This window comes from Rhipicephalus microplus, unplaced genomic scaffold (assembly GCF_043290135.1).
Source record: "Rhipicephalus microplus isolate Deutch F79 unplaced genomic scaffold, USDA_Rmic scaffold_245, whole genome shotgun sequence".
NCBI lineage: Eukaryota > Metazoa > Arthropoda > Arachnida > Ixodida > Ixodidae > Rhipicephalus > Rhipicephalus microplus.
The window spans coordinates 140,001-155,000 of record NW_027464816.1 but is presented as its reverse complement, the minus strand read 5'-3'; the positions used below and the strand labels follow the sequence as shown (position 1 = coordinate 155,000).

The 15,000-nt window shown below is 40.9% G+C and overlaps 1 pseudogene; it reads left to right on the top strand.

The window, feature by feature from the left end:
- LOC142792815 (large subunit ribosomal RNA) overlaps positions 1 to 15 on the top strand; it is a 3,202-nt pseudogene extending 3,187 nt beyond the window's left edge.
- Positions 16 to 15,000: the final 14,985 nt, after the last annotated feature.

Sequence of the window (15,000 nt, the reverse complement as noted above, 5' to 3'; positions counted from 1 at the left end):
ATCATTAAAAAAAGTAAATTGGTAATATAACCTCGCAAACGCATTTAAATTTTGTCCGCTTGATATATTATTAAACAGCACCCCATAGGCTACCAGGAGGCCCATTTCTGTAAAGTCTAGACCCTTAATTAAGGTTGTAATCACCAAAAAGCTCATCTCATTAAAACACTTTTTAAAAAAGATCTACAAACGCCACCGCAAAATAACTAGTACCTTCTTTTAGAGCTCAACAGTCCGGTTTCTTCGGTGTAAAAATATTTTTGATAGCTTAAGGCAACCGGAAGTTACACAGTTGAAAAGAATTTAACGAGAAACGCTAATAAACGTGTGGCGCCCGCGTCTTCCCTCACTCTCGCTCAGAGGAGGAGGGCGGCCCTCGCTCTCGCTCAGAGGAGGAAGGCGGCTCGCCGCTCGGGGAAAGGGTGCTCTCGTCAGATCGGAGCCTTGGACCACGCTTTTTTTTTCTTTTTTTTTTTCTTCTTCTCTCGTACGATCGCGGAAAAAGTACTTCGATAGACTCGGGCAACTAAGAGTTAAGGAGTTAGAAAGAATTCAACGAAGATCGTAAATAAACGTCGGTGCCCGCGTCTTCCTTTGCCCTTGCTTAGAGCGGCAACGCCCTGTAATCGGGGAGGAGGCCCATAGGCACGCCCATAGGAACCAAGCTTTCACTTTTTTTTTTTTTTTCCTCGACTGGGTCATTTCAGCCAGCCGTAGTTGCGGACGACGGAAAGATAGAGTAAGCACAGAATGGGGAAGAACTCAAAAGATAAAAAGACTACCAAGGCGAAGAGTGGCAAGGGAACAGGGGACAAATCTCAGGACTTCTTGAAGGGTGACCGGGTGGCAGCACCTAAGCGCACTGAAGTGGAAACAGAGACGGAGTCGTCCGAGGACGACACGGGCGGTTCCTGGGATACAGTCTGCGACAAAAGGTCATTGAGGCAGGAGCGCCGAGCACGAAAGGCAGGCAGACACATTGACTCGCAGGAATCCCAGGCAAAAGATGATTCAAGTGCAGATGAAGACAACAACAACACTGGAAAAGCCTCGGCCGCCCTATCTCAAAGAGCTGACAAAAAGGAGAAGTCATATGAGCGGGAATTTCCGACGTTGGTTTCATCAGACGCTGAAACGCTGGGGGACGAAGGGAAAAGCAAGGCATCACCCTTGGCAAAATTAATGAAAGCGGACAAGAAACTGTTCAAGGCCGTCTCAGTAATTGCAGCCGAGACGGCCGAAAACGAGATAGTCGCGGCACAGTTGGACCACATAATCGACGAGATCTCGAAAATGAAATCTCTGATTTTGGAGGCTACACACGAGGTTGCAGGCCTTCGGGGAGAGCTGCGAGCGGTCCGAGAGACAATGGGGAGCGGTCAGGGTCCCACCAAAACTATGGCAGATGTGATACGCAGCTCTGCCCAGGGAGAGATTATTGGGCAACTTGGCTCACCAAAACAAAGAGAGGCCATAGTGGTGAGATCAAGCACACACGGAGCAGAGGAGCTATCAAAATTGATAGCACGTAACATCGACCCGTGCTCCCTCGGACTCAGAGATGTGGAAATGCGACCAGTTAGGAGCGGGGTGGTGATTTCATCCACCTCAAAAGAGGCAATCGCCTCGCTCCAGAAGGAACTGCAAAGTAATGAAGCCACTGGGAAAGCAATTGAGGTGACGCAGGCAAGAAAGCGGCTACCGCAGATAAAAGTAGTCGGAATTAGTGAGGAATTATCAGACGAAGAAATCAAGGCGTGCTTGATAACCCAAAATGATCTGCGATGCACTTCAGATGACTTTGTCCTCACCAAGTCATGGAAGGGAAGGGCGGGAATAACCAAGTGCTTCGATATCACTGTGCGAGCCAGCGAAGCGTTGAAGGGGCGGTCACACCTCAACATCAAGTGGACCCGCTGTCGCTTCTTCGACAACACATTCATCCCACGCTGTAAAAATTGCGCTCAGGCCGGGCACGTCGAGAAGTTCTGCAGGGGGCAGCCAAGGTGCACTGACTGCGGGGGGGCACACCATCTCAGGCAGTGCAAGAGCACAGAGAAAAACTGCTGTGCCTGTGAACGCGAACTCCCCCTTGCGAACAGAGACCACTCGTTCTTGAGCCTGGACTGCCCGGTGTTTAAAGAGGCACAGGCAAGACGGACCAGAGAAATAATAGCCCATCTATAAAGGTATAAAGGCTTAACCGAAATACAAACCAGAGAAGAAGGTCCTAAAACCGATAAGTAAGAGAAAGGGGAAAGGGGAAAGGAGAACACAAACAACATGAACAGTACGCAATCACTGAGCATACTTCAAATAAACCTAGGCCGCTCATTCCAAGCAACAAAGAACATTAACGTCACTCACTTAGATCACAAACAAGACATCTCTTTTTTACAAGAACCATACTTTTTAAAAAACAAAGTAATAGGTTTCCCATTAAAAACTCGAATTATACAGGGCAGCGACAATCCAAAAACCGCAACAATAATACATAATGAAAACATCGAAATATTTCCTATGAGAACAACACAAACAATGATAATTGTTAAGCTAACCTGGAACAACGTAGAGTTAATAACAATAAACTGTTACTTCCCACCACAGACAGATACACTACCTCTAATACTAGAAATTGAACAATTCCTAAGACAAATCCAGCCAGGAGAAAATGTACTCCTGGTAGGTGACTTTAATTCTAAAAACACAATATGGGGAGGAGAGGTAACAGACAAGAGAGGTTTGGAATTAGCAGAATTTGTAAACCGCCACGACCTCAATGTGCTCAATGATCCCCAGTCCCAGCCAACTTTTCAAACAAAAAACGGAAGGAGCTGGATAGATCTCACAATTTGTTCCACGCCATTGCTCAGACAATTAAGAACTTGGGAGGTGATGGACGAGGAAAGCGGCAGCGATCACCGGTACATCAAAGTGGAATTTTTTGAGATCACCAGCACAAAAGAGAAACGTCTTACCAAAATGGGCGAAAAGAAGGTATTGGACGCATTATGTCGAGACTTATGGATCAAGGATACGGCACAAAGAAAAATAGAAAACAAGAACCAACTAGAAATTATAGTGACCCAGTTTTACAAAAAAATAGAAGACTTAAAAAAGAAATTTGCAAAGAACGTGAAGAAAGTAGATCAAAAACAAAAGCCGTGGTGGAAGCCAGAGTTAGAAATTCAAAGGAAAAAAGTACGAGCGATGCGAAGGCGATACCAAAGATGCACCGATGACCTGAGGAGTCACTTTAAATCACTTTACCTCGAAGGACTCAAACAATATCAGAAAGAAATACAGGACGCCAAGAATAAATCCTGGAAGGATTATTGCAGTAAGCAGGACAAGAACCCCTTCTCCCTTCCATACAAAATAGCGGCTGATAAAATAAAAAGAGAGGTAGTCTTCCAGAGTCTCATAAAAGAAAATGGAGAAGAAACAAAGACCAAAGAGGAAACCGTTCGATATATATTGCAAAACCTCTACGGAACTGAAGCTACCACCTCGGAAACAATGCAAAACGACAGCATCCATAAGGAAACAGAAGACGACGCAAGGGAGATTATTGAACTAACCGAACTGGAAGTCGACCACGTTATAAATAATATTAGAAGGAAGATCAGCCCAGGACCCGACCAGATAAATACCGGATTTATGCAATCACTCTACCACGCGCACAAGCAATTCTTTATTAAGATATTCAATGCAGCACTCCAATTCGGACATTTCCCTTCTGCCTGGAAAACATCAAAAGTCATTCTAATCCCCAAAAGCAGAGAACACAGCCCGCAGGCAGCACACAAATTTAGACCCATTGCCATAAATTCTATACTCGGGAAAATCTTCGAAAAGCTGCTATATCATCGTCTCTATTATTACTTTGAAACAAATAATCTCTTCCCGGACAATCAATTTGGATTTACAAATGGCAAATCGGCCATCACCGCACTGTATAAACTAAAACGGGACATAGTACATTCCCTTGAAAACAAAGACAACATCATAGTAATTTCATTAGACATAACCAACGCATTTGGAAATATAATTGTCGATAGAGTAAAAAAAAGATTTAGGGATTTAGAAATACCCAAGGATCTGAGTCAATTGGTATTGCACATGCTAGAAGATAGATCAATCAGTTATGAACTGGGGAAAAACAAAATACAGCTAAAGCTAAACAAAGGAGCACCACAAGGCTCCCCCTTAAGTCCGTTTCTATGGAATGTAATTGTTTCCGAATTGTTAGTGGCAGTAATGCCAGAAACTACCACAATACAAGCATTCGCGGATGATTTAACACTAGTGGTTAGGGGTAAAAGTAGAGCCAAACTAGAAGCGGAGGCGGCGAAGGCACTGACGATCATACACGAATGGAGCACCCGGAATGAGCTGAACTTCAGCCTGGAGAAATGTGAATTCATCAACCTAGGGGCCGCGTACAAGAATAGATCTCCAGTCATTAAAATTAATGGCATTTCAATTAAGAGAGTCCAACAAACGAAAATTTTGGGGGTGATATTCGACAGCAAACTTTCGTTTATACCACATTTAAAAATGGTGAAGCAAAGAATCCAAAGGATCACGTCTGGTCTGGCACATTTTACAGGAATGAACTGGGGCATGACACCAAAACACCTCCGACAAATCTACTTACGGGGAATCGAACGCATGATAGTATATGGCTCTCCAATATGGTACCCGGCAATATCCGCACGGAACAAAAATAACACAGAGAAGATAAATAGACTGAAGGCAATTCAGAGAATCCCCTTGTCAAAAATTGCTAAATCTTTTCATACAGTATCGAACGCAGCTCTAAATATTGTCTGCAACATTCCCCCGGTACACATAACAATAGAAAGAGAAAACACAATTTTTAACATCATTCATGGAGACGGAACATTCGTGTTTAATGGTCAGGCTTTCGGGAAAGAAGATATCGCCACCAAGATTCGGCCATTCCAAACACACCCAGCAAAAAAGAAAAAATATGACTACTCAAAGTCAATCGAGGCAACCGACTACAGCTTCTATACCGACGGATCGGCTATGGAAAACAAAATTGGCGCAGCCTTCGTCATCATAGACAAGTTGGGCAGAACAATAAAATACAAACAAATGAAACTTCCAGAGCACTCAAACAATTTCGAAGCTGAGACTGTAGCTATCTATGAAGCCATAAAAGAAATGGGCACAATGAGCCAAATTCATACATACCAGATAGTAACAGACAGTTTATCAACACTAGAAGCTCTCAAAAACCCAAATAACACGAACCCATTCGTTCATAAAATTAGACAACAACTAAACCAATTAGAAAATATTAAAGTAAGACTTGTATATACGCCGGCTCACATGGGAACTACAGGTAACGAGCTTGCCGACCAATTGGCTAAGGAGGCGACCAAAGAGGGCGAAGAATACTCAGTTCCAATGTCAATATCATTCATCAAAAATGAACTTCGAAAACAAGGCAGGCATGAATGGAATAAATACTGGAATCTGCAAGGCAAAGATTCATACACTTATCAATGGATAAAGAACACACAACTCATCCCAACATCTTTCCCACCGAATTACTGGTTAGTACAGGCAGTTACAGGACATGGCCGATTCCCCTTTTATTTCAAGCGATTTGCCATAACAGACCATGAGCAATGTGTGTGCGGAGTTGAAGCACCATCATTCGACCACTACTTAGACTTATGCAAATTAACAGCCAAGGAAATTAAAAAATTGAAACAAAAATACACCAAACCATCTAACTCCAAACTGGAGATGATTGGGGACAAAGAAAGCGTTGAAGTGATAGAGGAAATAGTTCAGAAAATAAACGAAAAAATTGTACAAGCATAACCATGCATCAGTGCTCATTGGGACTGGAAAAATGAAAATATGAGTCATGAGAAAAAAAAAGAAAAAAAAATAAAAATAAGGAAATTCTCTCACAACAAACCCAACTAAATAACTCCCCTCCGTGGCTTAATTTCGTCGTTGGGAGGGGCAATCACTGCACGAATTTACATGGATTCGCACCATGGTATACTTCTTGACACGGAAAACATCAAGTGCCACGTTCCTTTATCACCGCAATGGGTTGTTGGTAGATCTGAACCAAAGAGTTCACCAATAGATCCCAGACCCGAACTTCACCAATAAGCGGGGTTGTTGGTTGATCATGGGCACCGAACCCCACCTAGGATCCCAGACCCACGCTTTCAAGTGCAGGGTGGCAGGTCGATCAAGGACATTATGTCCCATCTGGACCAAAGAGACCACCAATAGATCCCAGACCCGAACTTCACCAATAAGCGGGGTTGTTGGTAGATCACGGGCACCGAACCCTACCTAGGATCCCAGACCCACGCTCCCACGAGCGGGGTCGTCGGTCGATCAAGGACATTATGTCCCAAGCCAAGATCCCAGACCCACGCAATCTCCACGAAGGAGCATCAGCAGGAAAAAAAAGGAACAACACGGCACAATCAAAGGTACTCAGGAGGAGAGTCGTGCACTCACCCCCGGCTGGCATGTTTGGGCCACGGAGGCACTGAAATAACAAACATTTAAATTACCCCAATTCAACTTCAACCATAAACATTTCTCTCCCAGTGAGCACCAAATTCAAACACAAAGAATCACTTCAGGAATTGTGAGGCCAACAGAGATTAGGGCGAAGGGGAAAACCAGGAAAATATAAAGGGGCGACACAATTAAAAGATAGAGCAGCCGCGCAACTGAACGCCACACAATATTCTACATTATAGGAGTTTGCCGCTAGTGAACGGAATCACAGACGAATAGGAAAGGGAAAGAGGAAAAGAGCAGGAACATGAACAAACAATAAAGAAAAGACAAGAGAAAAAAAAAGAACTACTGAAGCAAGATCATAGAATATCAACCAAGTTCGAGTAACAGAACCGATTGGCCGGCAAGCAAATCAACATACATGGCAGGAACAAAACAAACAAAACCCACACAAAAGAGGTAACGAAACAGGTCCCACCAGCCCTAAAATCCTAACTATCTCACCTTAGAGCTTCCACGACAGGTAAGAGCACCCTACCCACACATAGCTAGAAAACACCACCTAAATTAGGATAACATTACACACACATTCGGTCGACAACGACACCACATTAGGAGCAAAGGGTGGGATGGGAGGGTAAGCAGATGAATAATAGGTGAGGGCTACAGCTTTGAGGGGGACATAGGGAAGGGTGGTGAGATCCGGTGTTAAATGGGGAGGGGGAGGGGGGGATAAAGCAGAGGCAGCACCTGCTGCCTCTGCTCGTGGTAAAAAAAGTCTTTTTGAGGACGCAGGAGACAACAGGATCTCAGGGAGCAACCTGAGAATGAATCTGGGCGAAGGACACGCAGAATACGGCGGAGCAGGTGACGAGAACGAGGTTTCGGGCACGAAGACCGCGGCCAAACAGCAGACACACAGAGAGCCGATGGAGAAAGGCCGTGCAGGAGTACAGCGGAGCAAGAGCCATGAGAAGAACCACGCATCAAGATGTCAAAATGTGAAGAAAGAAGTAACCATGTATCAAGATTGAACTAAACATAAAAATAAACACCTGCTGTCTGGGTCCGCTTCCGTGGCTGGGGTGACTCTAGATGGTAGATTACATTTTTTCTTTTTTTTTCTTTTTTTTTCCTTTTAAAAACAAAAATTTTCTTTTGGCGGAAGCCCTATTCGTTTATTTTTAATTGATTCAAGCCTGTTATACCACGGTGGCACGGGCAGAGGCACATTATTTTATGTTCTTTTATCACTGCCTCAACATAACTTTTGTCCCTATCTACTGGACTACGCCACCTACCGGCCGGCCGAGCTGCAGCCTCACTGGTACCTCCCGCTTCGGGGCCTTCTGCGATCATCAAATCTGTAAGTAGTCCTCTAAATTTGCTCGCATGACCTTATAAAGGCTTGGAGCGTCTCGGGCGATGCGAGACGGGCGTTGAAGCGACCGCAATCTGGCTAAATCAACGACGCACATCGCGGTTAGGGCTAGAGGTAGCAGCCACTGGCCTCACTTCGAACAAATTAGAAATTCGGCAAGAAAAAGTTGTTTCGCACCTTGAAAGCCACTCTCATCGCTCCTGGGACGTTCCGAAGCCTCGCCGCTACCATCTCGGCTTGATTCAGCGAGATACAGGAGATTTATCAGCAAAAATCAACTTTCTTACCACGTGTATGCGCCGGTATGGGGGCTGCCATCTTGGCTGGGCATAACTGTAGAGCCTGCCCCCTGGAGTTCAAAGTTCGATTAAAAAGCAATTGAGCACATTAATTATCCGTGATAGTGTTAAATTGTGCAGAGGAAGGATATAGGGTAGTGAGCTGAATCTGGCCAAATTTCGACCGTCGAGAAGAAATTAACAATTATTTTTTCCCACCATACGACCTTGTGGGGTCCGCCATCTTGTTGTGGGACCCAACCATTTTGAGTATAGCATTCATATCTCGGCTTCTAGAGGCTCTGGGATGATAATTTAGGTGTCAAAAGATTCGTTTAAATGTGGAGATAGACATAAAAAAAACCGCGAGAGCCTAGCACAATTGAGAACGCCAAAAAAATTAATTATTCAGGAGACATCTTCAGTGTTGCCTTCCTACTAGTTTTTTTTGGCTAGATTTGGCGGAACATCAGCAATTCACAAAAACAGCTAGGAAACTTCCAACTATTGCAATCCGAACCGAAAAGGGAGGGACACAGGATTACTCGACATCCGTGGCTGCTATTTTGGGTGAGACTACCCTGGTTTCGCTGAAAGGTAAACATGGGAAAGAACAAAAAAAATTCAGTGACAAAAGAGGAAATGTTGAGAAACAGCCCAGCGGTAAAGGCAAAGACGAATATAAAACAACCACTAGAAAAAAGAGCCCCGGGGGCAGTTACCGGAAAAGAGGACCACACTCTAACACCTATAGATGATGGTGATGATCAAGGGAGTTTGACTACAGTTTATTCAGAACATGAAGACGACTGGTGGTCTTCAGATGACGAAGCTCCGGAAACAGGGGAGAACCTCGCACAGGATAGACACCTCAGCTCTAAAACCAGCACAAATAAAGGAAGGGAAAAGGTAAGTAAATCTACACTAGAGGAAAACAAAGAGACACAGTCTCAACCGAATTCGGCACAGGAGAAGACAGATCGTAAGGATCATGAAAAACACAAAGATGAAGGAATAGATCAAGACAGTACAAAGGAGACTTCTAGGGCAAAACAGCTGTTAAAAAAGTTAATGAAAGTGGACAAGTCCTTTATGAAGGCGCTCTTGGCATTGGCGGCTGGAGATCAACAAAAGGAAAAGTTAATAGACAGGATCATGACGGAATTTTCTAGGACAAAAAATTTGGCATTGGAAGCCACCCATGAGGTAGCGAGGCTAGAAGGTGCCAGAGACAAAGAACAAAAGGCAACGACAACGGTCGCATCATATGCGGATGCGGTTAAAGGTAGGACGAGCACGACAACAGAGGGTAACCAAATTTCCCATCTTTCACAAACGCAAAAGGATGAGAATGAAAAACAGAGAGCCAAATTTGCACTTTTAGTCACGTCCGAGACGTTGAACACAGCAGAAGTACAAGCTGCCATAAAAAAAAGGATAGACCCACAGGAGCTCGGGTTAAGTGACCCAGAAATGCGAGAGGGGAAGCGAGGAATGGTAGTGTCAACCTCGTCAAAAGAAGGATTAAAAAACCTAGAAAACCTCATGGAAAACGACCCAGAACTCAGAGCAAGAATGAAAACGCAGAGGCCAAAAAGTAAGAAACCAGAATTAAAGATTATTGGCATAGATGAAGAACTCACATCTGAGGAAATAATTCGGAAACTCATTTCACAGAATAGATTAACATGTACAGAAGAAGATATAAAAATAGTAACCACATGGCAAGGTAAAGAAGGAAAAACGGTAATCGTAAGCTTGGAATACAGAGCTTGGAGACAATTGCAAGGTAAAGAGCAATTAAACATCGGATGGAATAGGTGCCGAGTATTCGACAATACTTATGTTCCAAGATGCACCTTCTGTGCTAAATACGGCCACACACAAAAATGGTGTAGATCTCAGACGCCGCGATGCACTGAGTGTAGTGGCAGACATCACTACAAAGAATGCAGAGTTGAAGATTACCTATGCAGCGCCTGCAAGCAGGACGGGTGGGAACCAGAAATGGTAAGTCATTCCATGATGTCAAGGGCATGCCCTACTTACAAAGCCAGAAGGGAGCAGGAGCTCGACAGAATTCTCCGCCAACTTGAGTTAACAGCACTCTAATTAGACAGGATACGCAAGCGGTATCCAAACGACAACTCCGGGTTTAGACAGTCTTTTCCCTCGTATAAAAAAAAAAAAAAAAAAAAAAAAAAAAAAAGAAAAGAAATGGTGAATACAAAATTAAATTCAACAGAAAAATTAGAAATGATACAGGTTAACTTAGGCAGGTCCTTTAAGGCGAATCAGAATTTAAGCATTTATCAACAAAGGAGAAATCATCATATTTCATTAGTTCAAGAGCCCTATCACTTAAAAGGTAAAATTATACCAAGTTCAATAAAAGATAGAATTATTGCGCATGAGGATAACCCAAAAGTTGGCATCATATTCCACTCAAGGGTAACCAACATATTTCCAGTACAAATAGAAGAGGATTTTATTGCAGTAATAATGAAATTTAAGAACAAACAACTTCTCCTAATCAACTGCTATGCAGCACCTAAGGGGAACATAGAGAACCTACTAACTAAAATAGAGAACGTGATTCAAAAAACACATATAGAGAACATTTTAATAACAGGAGATTTTAATGCAAAAAGCCACAGTTGGGGAGGTGACAAACTAGATGATAGAGGGGAATTAGTTTTAGAGTTTATTATTAATAATAACTTAAACTTAATAAACGACAAGAACAGTGAACCAACATTCCAAAATTCAAGGGGCAAAAGTTGGATCGATTTATCTATTGTTTCAAACAATTTGATTAGGGAAGTTAAAAATTGGAAGGTTTTAAATGAACCTTCATACAGTGATCATAAATTCATCAAAATAGAAATATTTGAAGAGGCCAAATTACAAATGTTTAAAATAACTAAAACAGGGAAACAAAGAGCATTAACAGATTTACTAAAGATGGATTGGGAATTACAATCACGAAATCTGAATAATGTACAGGAGGTCGAGCATTTAATACAAAAATTTTATAATACATTGGAAAACTTATACAAAAAATATGAAAAACGCATTACCAAGGGAAAAGGTCAAGAGAAAAGCTGGTGGAACCTGGAACTAGAAATACAAAGGAAAAAAGTTAGAGCAATGAAAAGACGGTTCAAAAGAAGTCGAGGGGATATAAGAGAAATCTTTAAAGCTCAATATTATGAAGAACATAAATTATATGTAGAAAATATTGCACAGGCGAAAAAGAAGGATTGGGAAAATTTTTTAGCCAAAGTAACGAGGAATCCTTTTAATATAGGATACAAATTAGCCCGGAATCAAATTAAAAAAGCAGTCATTATAAAAAGCATGATAAAAGAGGACGGTTCATCAACAAATTGTCTTACAGAAACAGTCGACTATATTATAAGTAAATTATATGATTTAGCAGGAGAAAACGAAGTAAACGAAACAAAAGTCGAAGAAGAGGAAATAAACAATGACATTGAAGATGATGGGGAGTTTACGCAACAGGAAGTGGAAGCAATAATTAGGAACCTAAAGAAAGATATCGCACCAGGACCGGACAACTTAACAACGGAATTTATTCAATTAATAAATCAAAAGCAAAATACCTTTTTTGTAAATATATTTAATTGTTGTTTAAAACTAGGATATTTTCCTCAGGACTGGAAAGTATCAAAAATAATATTGATCCCCAAAAAGAAAAGTCAGAATACACCTGCAGATTACCGACCAATTGCAATAAACTCAATATTCGGAAAGATCCTAGAAAGCTTACTCAAAGACCGCATATATCACTTCTTATACAAAAACGAATTATTCCCCAAAAATCAATACGGGTTCAAGCACGATACCTCGACAATTCAGGCATTAGAGAACATAAAGAAAAAATTAGACCAAGCTTCTCTAGATAAAGAGGGAGCTTTGATTATATCAATGGATATCAAAAATGCATTCAACACCATTGATAAAAAAGAAATAATTAAGTACTTAGAAGAAAATAATTGCCCAAAAAATTTAATAAAATTAACCAATGCAATCATGACAAATCGAAAAATCTCGTACAAAAACGAAAACATTCAGAAAATGTATTGCCTAAGAAAAGGATCCCCCCAAGGATCCCCATTAAGTCCATTACTATGGACCATAATGATTACAGAGGTACTGAGGGAAAAATACCCAGAAAAAACATATGTGCAAGCTTTCGCCGACGATATCACAATAATAATTAAAGGAACATCTAAAAGAAAGCTACAAGATAAAGCAAACCAGACATTAAACATAATACAAAAATGGGGCCTCGAAAAAAAGATTGAATTCAATGCAACAAAAACCGAATTTATGGTTATTAAAGGAAAATATTCAAAAAGCCCACCAATACTTAAATTAGGAGACAATAAAATAAGAAAGGTACAGCAAATGAAAATATTAGGAGTAATCTTAGATGAAAACCTGTCTTTCCTTCCGCATTTAGATTATATAAAAGAGAAAGTGTTCGACTTGTCAATTAACTTAAACAAATTTACAGGTAAAAACAGAGGTATTAAAAACAAACAACTTAGGGAAATATATGTAAGGGGAATGGAAAGAATAATAACTTATGCAGGCCCAGTCTGGTATAGAAACATTGGCACCATAATCAAAAGATTGAAATCAATACAACGGAAACCATTAATATCGATAACTAAAGCCTATAAAACAGTTTCAAATAATGCATTAAACGTCTTAGCTAATGTTCCACCAGTACATCTAAAATTAGAAAAAGAGATAGAACTACACAACATTATCAAAAATGGAAAGCAGTTTATTTGGAATGACAAAATTTTCGATGCGGATTCTATTACTAAAAAAATTGACAAATGGAAAATTCATCCGTCTAAAAGATTAAGATTTAAGTTTAATAAAGAACTCAATCAAGAAACAGATTACAAAATTTTTACAGATGGTTCAAGCAATGAAATTGGAGCTGGGTCAGCTTTTGTAGTTATGAAAGAGCAAAAATTATTAGACACCAAACAATATTCATTACCAAAGTACAGTAACAATTTTGAAGCAGAAGCTATGGCTATAACCAAGGCCATAGAATATATTAGTTTACAACAAAATCGAAGCACCTATCATTTGCTGACAGACAGCCTGTCAGTCCTACAGGGGATAAATAATCCAGAAAACCTCAACCCCTATATATTTAAAATTAAGCAACTGCTCCAAAATGCTTCAGTAAACAACCAAATTATTCTAACATACGTAAAAGGACACAGTGGAAACATCGGCAACGACATAGCAGACGAATTGGCAAAAAAGGCAATAAGATTCGGAGAAGAAGTAGGGGTCCAAATTTCTAAGAATTTTATCAAAAAGGAGTTACAAAAAAAATTGTATCACAAATGGGAACAACTTTGGGCCCAAGACAAAATAGCTCGAAAAAGCTATATACACAATTGGATAAAACATATTAATCAGATTCCAAATCAATTTATTGCAAATTATCAGATTTCACAAATTTTAACAGGACATGGACGGTTTCCTCACTATCTGTTCAGGTTCGGGATAAAACAAAACAGAATCTGCCCTTGCAACATGGAAGAAACAGACATAGAGCATTATTTTACGATTTGTAAACTAACCGAAAAATATAGAGCACAGCTGAAGAGATTTTGTGGAGGCCCTGCTCAGGGAAAACGGGAACTTATTGAAAATGTACAGGCCAGGGCGATCCTGGAGGAGATGGTCGATACGATCAATAATAAACTGTAGGGACGTTACAGAGCATTAAACAAACTGGGAAAAAAAAAAAAAAAAGAAAATTCCCGGCGGCGATTCCGTCACAAAAAAGAGGGAAAACGAGGCCGATTGCACTGCCACCGTCACCATCACTACGGGGAGGAGAAGTATAAACCCGACCACTTCATCACATTGACACACGCCTCTCCATTTTGGAAAAAAAAAAAAAAAAAAAAAAAAAAAAAAAAGAAGGACTTCAATGCCAATCGGGTTCAACCTTTCCATGGTTGATAAGTTCGACCGGCAGCTCGCTGGTGGACCATAGGAGAGGGGAAGGGCGATCATGATCGGAGTTCTACTCGCCTCTGCCCTCCCTCCTTTCTCGGGATCAATTGACTGCCATCTGGAAGGACATGGTCTCATCTCTTTGGATTCCAACCGAGATCCACAAGTTGTGGTGAGGACTGAGACCTTCCACATGATGGCATGGCGAGTCAACTGAGGCCTCAAGGACAGGCCATCATGGCGGCTCATAATACTGGCCCTCTCGAGATGGTGACCCTAAAAGGACACAGTAACGGCCACTATTCCTACCCTCTTTAGTGGCATGTTCGTAGCCGGGAACTCAAAATTTAAAAAAAAAAAAAAAAAAAAAAAAAAACGATAATATAATTAATCGATTGTCTCACTCAGGAAGCCTTGGTCTGCCGCGAATCAACGAATGTACAATACTGTAGTATAAAAAAGAGAGTGAGAATGAAAAAGAAGAAAACCAGGGAAAAAAAAAAAGGAAAAAAAAAGAGAGAAAAAGAAAACGAAAAGAACAAAAAAGAGAATGAAAAAAAGGGATATAAGAAAGAAAGAAAGAAAATAGGAAAAAGGGGAAGGAAAGAGAGGGGAAGGAGAAAAGGAAAAGAAAGAAGAGAGGAAAGAAACAAAAATAAAAAAAAAAAGGAAAAGAAAAAAGAACAAAAATTAGCCCGATAAAATAAGAAACGAAAAAATATCAGACAAGAATCTTCAGTACAAAATATTGATATATTGTTTTGTATTTAGTGAAACTAGACA